Below are 9,744 nucleotides of genomic sequence, written 5' to 3'. Positions count from 1 at the left end.
GCTGTGTTCTTGGGTGTTATTATTTGCACTTCACAAATACTTCTCCTGCTTGACACCATGGAAAACAATGCTGTTTTGTTTTCGTGCTTTGTTTTCTCTTGGTCAAATGTTTGTGTTTAAAACTTGATTAGTTAAAGCACTCAGGAAAATTAACTCAAGTAGAGCCTGCCTTTTTTGATGGCAAAACAAAACGAGGCAGTTTGAGTGGAACCAGCGTTTATCTTGCTCACAAATGAAGGCTCAGATAATACTCTGCATATTGTTGTTGTTTTCTTTAAGTGCTTTTTTGGGTGCATCAAATGCCTTAATATGCAGCAGGCATCATCAAAAGCTAGCCTGACAAGCGGCCTGAAACGCTGCTTTCAGCAATGTTTGCTCATTCTTAATGACTTTTTAGTAGATCAGTTGAGTAATTTCGGCAGCAAGTTTCCAGCAGATTGTGGATCGCCCTTAGACACCCGTTGTATGTATTTAAGAACCATCTTTCCTCTGCTTCTCACCTGGTGGCTGGAAACGTGTTTTGCCTCCGGTTAACTCTGCAGTCTGGCTTTTTAAAAGAGGACGTCTGACATCGGTAACATTACCTCTGTTATCATCGCTATTCATTAACTTTCAATAGTGCTAGTTGTTACCTTACAGCATTTTGTGATGGGTAACATTACCCATCAGCCCAAACTGCCAGTTGCTTCCCTCCTGAGGGCATCGGTGGGAGGGGAACCAAACCCCCACCCCCCGCCCCGAGGCAGGGGGCAGGGGTCCCTGCGGGGTAGGCGTGAGGGGTTTTTGTCCTTGCAAAGACTGTGACAGAGCTTCAAAGCGAAGGCTTTGTAGCCTTGTGCCTGTGTGCTCCCCTATAGGCTTCCTGGGCTTTCCTCAGCCCACCAGGACAGCCCCCAGGCTCCTGGGTGATCAGAGGAGGACACGTTACTTCTGGTAGGAAAATGGTAGCGTGCATTGTTTAAAATAAAAAAATGAGGATTGCAATGGGGCAAATCAGTCTGGAAACTGTCCTGGCTCTAAATGTGGTCCTAGGTCTCTGTTACCTGGAAAATGTATGTTCTTTTCCCTCCCTTTTTTCCTTGTCAAAGTCACAGACTGCACTTTGGTCCTACCAATTTATTTCGATCTGTGGAAATATTGAGATCTCTAGCTTTTTTTGTCCACTTAACGAATTTCGCAGAACGGGGATTTTGGTGACACCGGTCATGAAAATACTGAACCAAGCTGTGCGTTTACCTGACAAACATCTGCAGAGGTTTCTGGGCTCAGTCCCTGTTGCAGGCTAAGTAGCTGTGTCATCGTGAATTAGACATAAATATCCCCAGGACGGAGGTTTCATTAGGGGGCCTGCCGAGATCTGCTGCCTCGAGCCCCTGCCAGCTGCGGGTGCAGTGGCTGGCAGTGCTGGCAGTTCCTGGGGTGAAGCAACTGTGCCCTCCGCTACCACGGTCGTGGGGCTTCACTCCTGGGATGAACCCTGAGAAAGGGCAAACCACCCAGGGCCAGTCAGGTCAGACCCTTAAAAACTTGGGGGGCATGCTGGGCTGTAAAAATCTAGTTAATAAACACTCTGTTTTAGTGGCAGAACAACGTGCAAGACCTCTAAAAATCTTATTTATTTGCCATCCCTGTTGTAGTACAAGTCAGCGTCACCTTTTTGGTTTTTATTTTCTTCTCTTTCGTCCTCAGATTATTCCTGCAAACGAAGAGGAAATAATTCTGACAATCATTTATTGAAGGTAGCTAATAAAACAATGGAAGGATGTAGGCTGAGGCATAAATGGGATACTGTGACAGATGTAGATGATTATTAACCAGCTGATGTTTCCGCAAAGGCTTCTAATCATAAACACAGCGTGGAGTGAATCTGGGTGTATTAATAGCAAAGGTTTTATCTGAGTGTGGGCTTTTTCTTTAACATCCCATTTCCTGCTTTAATTGATAGAGTGTGAAGCTTTCATACAAATAATTTGGAAAAGATTATTTTGCATCTCTGACATTAAGTACATGGTACAGGCCAGGAACAACATGTTGCAGAAGGATTTCTTGAAAAGGACTCCTGCAGTGATGCTTTTTTAGAGATGTGACTAGTGACAAATGCTAAAATCGGTGATACAATAAAGCCAAGTGGCTGTGGTAGAGGAATATCTATTTGTGTCTACACAACCTATGTTTTAATGTGACTATGCAAGAAAGAGGAAGATATTATCAGAGAGAGATCATTATGCTGCAAAACCTGTGGGCTACGCTTCCGATTTTTCCCTGGCTTTCTATCAAATATGCTCTTCTTTAGTTTGTCTCATACTGTCCTGTGTTATGTTTTGGGAAATATAATGCTAGGTTTGTATTGTAATCACTGGCTTAGAGTTGAAATACTTTAAATGTGCACCTTTCTTTCTGAGGCTCTGCTACAGCTTTGGCCTATCACTCTCCTTTTCTGAATTTCCGAGGGGGGAATAAAAAGGTTAAACAGAAATTACCCAAATAGAGCGATGAAAGCTCTATTTAACATCTTATACCACAGCTTGCAAGTATTGAGTCCTGATACCATTTACAAGCATAAACAGTTTGTTTGCCTTACAGCAGGTGGTATTTTTGATGTGTAGAGTGGTTGCTTGCAGTGGGAATAAAATGGGGTAGAAAATGTTGAGTACGGGAAATATCATTATACTCCTATAATACATTAAAAAGACAACATGAGTGCCAATGCATGTGTTGTTTTAATAATAATTTGTATTCTGCCAGTATCGGCCAATGTATTTCAGGCATTTTGTGACAGGAAGGGCCCCATCTTAAAATTTGAAAATAAGGGAAAATAGCATAAGTTTAATCAGAAGATATGGACAGGAACCAGTTTCTTCACCGGTCACCCCCAGCACTCCAGAAACGTGGTATAAAGTGTAAAGCCAAAGGGGGACTAGCGGTATCGAACTTGTGGCAGTTCCTCTCGCTGCAGTGTGCGCTTTCTGCAGGAACACTGACGGGTCTGCAGCAAAACATGGCACTTACTGCATGTGGTTTCTTCTAGCTTCAGAGCCTGTTTTCTGGTGGCTAATTAAAAAAAACTTTATTATTCTTAATTGTTCTCCCCCCCCAGCTGTTGCTCTGCTAAAGAAATCTGCTTAAATTAAGCAGTCTGTGCCAAGTGAAATCATTCAATTATTGGTGCTTTTTGGTCTTCCCTTTGAGTAAACAGAGCCTTCCTGACGGCAGGGCAGTTCCTCAGGAATTCCTTTATGGTGAATTAGGCAGGGCAGTGATGCATAACTGGGGGCAAAGGACATTCTGAGCAGCGAACCAAATTGATTACCTGAGTCCTCCGCTAACTTCTTTAGGGCAATTTTGGATGGGCCTGGTGTCCTCCAAGGCATAGGTGGAGCCTAATCTCACCCTAGGGGCCTGTTCTTGTTAACATTTTCTGCCGTGTTATCTGCCATGCCTGCACGCAGCTTTAGGGGGCTAAAACTGGAATGAATTAAGGGTTTGTAAGAAAGACCAGGAGCTGGAGTCTTTGCGCAGTCATTCTCATGGACCCCTGGTGTGTGTGGGGCGGTGGTGACAGGATGTTACTGTGGTGCTCTGGGTAGCCCCCTGTCACCGGCCGTCTGCCTCTTCACCGTCTGCTCCACTGCGAGCATGCCCCCGCAGGGCAGCCAACCCCGCAGCTGGCTCGCCATGGTGGCCTTCCCTCTCTGCACGTCCGAGGCAGCTCCAGCGTGCATGGGCTTTGCCACACGGCTGTTACCTGTCTGGACACTCGAGGGGTCCAGGAGCTGCTGGGGCCCAGCCTGCCTGTGCCCCTGCTTGCTCCCGTGCCCCAGTGCAGAGCATGCACCTACCAGGGGAACACAGCCACATGATTTCACCATCCTGCCATGATTTGGGGAGAGGTTAAAGCATCTGACAAGAAGCCTAGGAAGACCCTTTACCACTATTTTCTGTCTACAGCAAACCTGTGATCTGCCATACCTTGTTACAGGAGAGAAGAAAGCATCATGGCATGGACTGTTTTTAAGTGTACTTGATTTGGTAGCAGCTTAATGTGCTCCCTAGTGTCTTGAGAGACTTGTCATTCCCAGCAGTTCTTTCTTTTATGTTTTCATTTAATTAATTCTGGCTACTGAGGCTATCACCATAATGGCAGAGCATCAAGCCAGTCTGTAGGAGTGTGGAGCATGATCCCCCCCATTGTATCCTGTACAAAATAAACATGCTGTCTGATCGCTATCTTGAAAGGCTAAGGTGAATCAAAGGTTGTTTATTACATGCTTTTTTTTTTTTCTTCCACTGTCCTTTCATCTCCTTTGAATGGTCCTCTCAAGATTCATTTAAAATATGACCCGTTGTTACCCATCTGGTTAGGTTTGAAGAGGCCCTGGATGTAATACTGCGTGCTGCTCCCTGGTGAACACATTGGGGATGTGATTGAAGATAGAGTGAGGAAGTGGGATGTGGGACTCAGGATGAGAGCAGGAGGCAGTGATGATTTCAGCCATTCGTGTTTGCACTGCCAGCTTGCTGTACTGATAAGAAACTGCTTCAGCACCGTCTGGTATTTTCAGAGTTAGTTTGATGATGAAATATGCTGCTTCTCATGGAAACTATATAGACTTACTGTGAAATAAGCTTTGAAATGGATTTAGGAGCATCCCTGCCGTTGCTTTCCAAAGAGCATGGACTTGGATGGGTAAGTCTTGGTTCCTGTGCTACTACAGCAGAGCAGCACTGGAAGTGGCAGTGATCAGGCAGTGCTCTAGCAGCCCCTAGGTGCTTGTTCCTTACCTTTTCTCTGAAAGAAGAAAATTCATAGGGTGCCAAGCTTCGAGGGTAATGAGCTCACAGGCTGTAATCAAACCTGCACCTCAGGTGCACAGAAATTCAGTGCCTGCTGGGGAATCATTTTGATCTCTTTTTTTTTTTTTTTTTAATTTTTTATTTTTTATTTCAAATGGCATGTTCCATCTGCTGCTCCTCCTATCTCGCCCTGGAAGATACACAGGACAGCAGTTAAAGTTTCTCTGTTCCTAAGCTCACTGGATTGGCAGATTGGCATGCACAGTTTAGATTTACTCTTCAATTCCAGCTTCTTGCAAGCAATTGCTACTTCCAGTGGCAAGTCTCAAGATACCAGCAAATTCCTGAAAGAGTAACTTTTTTTTCTTGGAGGAAAGAGGAAGGGGAAGCATTACGGGAAGCTATATTTCATTGTCTTGGATATACAGAACAGAAGTGAGTTCTGACACTAGCCTCTCCCTGCTGCTGGGATTAAGTTCTCAGGCTCTGTGAAAATGTTTTCTGGGGCAATATGCATCCCTCCAGTAAATATTTAACTGGCTGCATCTTCATCAGAATTAAACAAGGAACTACCCTGCTATAGATGGCACATACTTATCTTGAGATTTGTGCTTCCTGTTCATTCAAATTGAGCAGAAATGGTAGATGATGTGTGGAGAGATGGAAAAAGGGGAAAGGCTGGGTGAAAAACAAAGTTCATAGACTGTCCAGACCCATTTTTTTTTTCTTGTCATAACCTTGCAGAAAGTCAGTCTGATGTAGATTCACAGGTTGCCTGGTACAGAGGTCACACATGGAAGAGTTTGTCACATGCTAAATTTTGTGTTCAGTTTCTTTGCTTCTTAGTGCTATTTGTTGGAGAAGCTTATAGGAGCATGGGAAGCTTGGCTGGGCTCTGGCCAAGGAATTGCAGCTGGTCTCCTAATTACAAAAAGGGAAAATGATATACAGGCCTGTGGGGATCTGTCAGAGACAGATTTATTGAGCAGGATGGAGAGGGACTTAAAGCTATCGCCTCCTCTCAGTCACCCCCTCCCCATACAGTGCATGTGCACTGAGTTTCACGATACTTTTGCAGCCATGAGAAAGTCATCATCTTAGAGCACCCTTATCATCTCCCTTCTCCCTGGTTCCTGCCCAGTTTTCAGCTCCTCCACGTTCCAGTTAATGGAATTCCAGCGTAATGCAGGAAATAATACGTAAAACAATTTTATCCATGTCAAAATAAGGGATTCTGCAGTTTAGGATGGCTAAGTGGTAATCTGACCACCTTTGCTGTCTCCTGTGCCTCCTCAGACATCAGTAAGGAAAAACACATCAAGATTGCCACTGATGAAAACAAGAGAAGAACCCACATGTGCTGGCTTCTGCGGCACCAGCTAGTTGGAAGAGTTAAAAAAAAAAAAAAAAAGTTTGTCAAAAGTGAAATTTGTTGATTTTATACTGATTTCTGCAAAATCTGGGTCTGCAAACAAGTTCTTGGGACAGTGCCTGGGGAGGAGGAAGGAGAGGGAACAGCTCATATTGGGAGTCTCTGCATACTCCTCTTCAATGACCTGCATGTAACTTCTCTCATGATTTTTGATTATGGGAAAAAGAAAGGGGAGGGAGCTTACAAGGAAAGTGGGCAAAAACATGCTTGTCATTCATTTGTGCAGTTTCAGTCTTTAGCTAATGTCCCTTGGACTTCTCGCTGCCTTTGCCCTCCCCGCACAGCCCAACCCTCTCGTGGGGACTGCAGGCAGAAGTGCGCAGCAAGGGCTCAATTCTGTACCATTTATCTAATACTCTCGCGACTCTGGGGATACAGTTTGTCCCAAGCTAATCTGTAGAAAATTCATAGCTGGGAGTGAAACCCTGGCTCTGCAGTAAGTGACCTCATGCTAATTTTGGTCTAGCTGGGATTTCACCTTTAAGAATGTGAAAGAAAATTCATGAAAAAAGAAGTGCTTTTTAAAGGGAGTAAGCATCAGTTAAGCCTTAAGCACTAGTTCAGGATACAGGACCTCAGTAGGATAAGGATGTGTTAAAAGTTAAACTTGTGCTTAAAATGCTTTTCTGAGGTTTTTCACAAATGGAAACTCTGAGTGCTCCAGTTGTGTACTCTGGCTGCAGGATTCTGGACTGCATGCGCCACCCTAACATATGTTTTTCAAAGCTGGGGGAACTATTGCATGTTATGTCATTCTTCATTTCATGACACTGTTGATGCAAACCAGGACAGGAAGCTGGCTGGGATCACGATATATCACTTCTATTTCTTTTCTTTTCTTTTCTTTTTGGTTTTTTTTTTGATCTCTTCTCCTTGCTCTCTGGAAGGGAAAAAAGCATTAAAGCAAAAAAAGAAAGGACAGACTTTGAAATCTACATGGATAAATGCTTCCTTTTTGAGAGAAACTGTGCACATTTTCTCTAGTCTTCCTTACAATGTAACTCTTGATAACAACAAAAAAATTAAATTTAAAAGTAGAATTAAAAATTGTTTTATACCTACTGTTTCCTTTTTGACCTTGCTGCTTGACTGTGATTACAGGAGAAGCTGATCAAGAGATCTCAAGAATTGCAGCTTCCTGGGGTTGTCTGTCATAGGGATGAAGAGCAAAAGAATAGCTTTCTGTCATGCAGTATGTGCCAGTATATTTTAAAGTGTCCTTAAAAGACTTTTCTTTGGGCATAATCGAGTGGATTCAAGGACCCAAGAGGCCAGACCAACAAACACATATCAGTCCTTAAGCTATTTTTTTTTGGTAAATGAAAGTCAGCAGTTGATCTCCGTAACATTTCCTGTGTAAAATACTGGCATGCCTTTTGGTGCTGGTTTGCTGTCTGGGTTGTTTACATTAGGAAGCAGAGTGACCTAAAGAATTAAGCATTTCTTTGAGGAAGCATTGTTCCTTTATGGTAAATATATAAAGTCCCCCCTTCACAAGCAGCTGGAATCAAGCAGTGGGAGGCAGTAGGATTGATCTTCTGCTTTTCTTTAACATCCCAGTCCTCTTTTCAGCTATTACTTTACTGAGACAGTGCTGTCTTGATTTATCTCAGGGCCAAGACAAAAGTGTTTCCCTCAATGACCTTGAATTTCTGCAGCTTCCTCCATCTGCTGGTTTGATGTTTCAGGCTAGATGTGCTCGTCTTCCCAGCAAACGCAGAGCCCGGCCACTGACCGGCCTTGCTTACAGTCTCTATTTGCAGTCCTTGCTGCTCAAGTGCTTTGCTCCAAAAGCTGCACATGGATGAAGGGCAGCTATTCTGTTCAGCAATTTTGGTTAATTTTTACTTGGAATAACAATATTTTAATTTCCTGACTCTGACAGGATTGCTGTCATGTAAATGCTGGTGTACATGCTTCACTGTAAGTGAAATAGGTGCCTAGGGTATCAAGATGGAGCCCTTTAATATTCTTTTCTCTGCTGCTGAGGTATCTCATCTGTAGTTGCGTAGTTAGCTGCATGCTGAAAATGTTTGTTCTCATGTAGAAAGTGACTCATGCAATTAAATTGCAAGTAGCAGCACCATGAATTCATCGCTTCCCTGGCTGTATGAATGAGTGTAAAGAGACTGTACGCTGCCCTTGAGGGGTTGTGTGCGACCTTTCTTCCTCTTTTCAAAATTGGGTTTATTCTGTTCTGGAAAAGTGACAACAACAACCATTAGTCTTCTTTTCAGGTGGATAAAAGATGCCTCAAAGTTAAGTGCTATTGCATCTAACTGCTGTCTGAGGGGAACAGCCTTGGAAAAGGAGGGTTTTGGGGTTGCCTCCTCATGCAGTGCCTGTATGAAGAGGCCCCCGACTGAGGGCATCGATTGTATGAACATGCAGCAGTAAATGGCATTTCATCTGATTCTTATTATGCAATCGCATTACCTTCATGTGTGGCCTGGGGAGGGAAGTGGGAAAGGAGGGCAGAGCAAACCAACCCAGTTACCTCCCTGGTAGTAAACCAGAGTTTTAAATGTGAACTGCTTTGGGGGAGGAGAAAACCAGACCAGTGTCTGGTGTCTCTCACTGCAGGCTTTTGCTGTGTTCAAATCCTGTACGTGTGTGGAAACTGGGCTTCATCAGCGTGGGAGGGTTTGGAGTGGCCTGTGCTGCCATGCTAAGGGTCACCTCTGTATGGTAGTAGTGAGTGTGTTTGCTCAGCTGTTAGATGGGATGGTTCTCCTGAGTTATTTACCATTAAAAATTTTGCTTTGCAGCTGAGAAGCTGTCACCATACTTATCTTTTTGCATGTCAGTAAGTCATGTTATACCAAATCATTTTTATTTAAACATTTGTATGATTGTACCTAACTTTAGCAAATTCTTAATCTGGCACTTTTAGGTGTACATTTACACATAACGTTTTCATGGCTTGTTAATCTGTTAGTTGTGTCAAGTTCTATTTTTTTGGAAATTTGAGTTATATTTAAAATGGATAAACAATGTATTTATTTTAGTTTGTTGACCAGAACATCTTAAATGTGGTGGCTATGAGAGGAAAATGGAGAAAGTTTATCAAAATATGCAGTTATTTTACTGAACTGACAAAAGTTAGTTAAAAAGACCCATGGAAGTGCGGCTCTGCTGTCCCCCTTCCCAGCCCCTTCCACGCCAGCTGGGTGGGCTGCTGCCGGTGGGGAGAGAAGCTAGAAATCAGCAGACCCCTAACGTTCCTATACCCCTGTCCATAGGCACTGAAGATGTCCTGGCCTCCAGCTCCTTATGAAAGGAGCAAACAATGGTAAGTATGGAGACAACTAAATGATGTCTGGATCTGATTTTGGGCGGCAGTGTTGATGTGCTCAAGGGTAGGAAGGCTCTGCAGAGGGACCTGGACAGGCTGGATCGATGGGCCCAGGCCAACTGTATGAGGTTCAACAAGGCCAAGTGCCGGGTCCTGCACTTTGGCCACAACAACCCCCAGGCTTGGGGAAGAGTGGCTGGAAAGTGGCTGGAAAGCTGCCTGG

This window comes from Pygoscelis adeliae, unplaced genomic scaffold (genome assembly GCF_000699105.1).
Source record: "Pygoscelis adeliae isolate BGI_AS28 unplaced genomic scaffold, ASM69910v1 Scaffold261, whole genome shotgun sequence".
Classification (NCBI taxonomy): Eukaryota; Metazoa; Chordata; class Aves; order Sphenisciformes; family Spheniscidae; genus Pygoscelis; species Pygoscelis adeliae.
The sequence above is the reverse complement of the archived record's forward strand: the minus strand, read 5'-3'. Positions refer to the sequence as shown.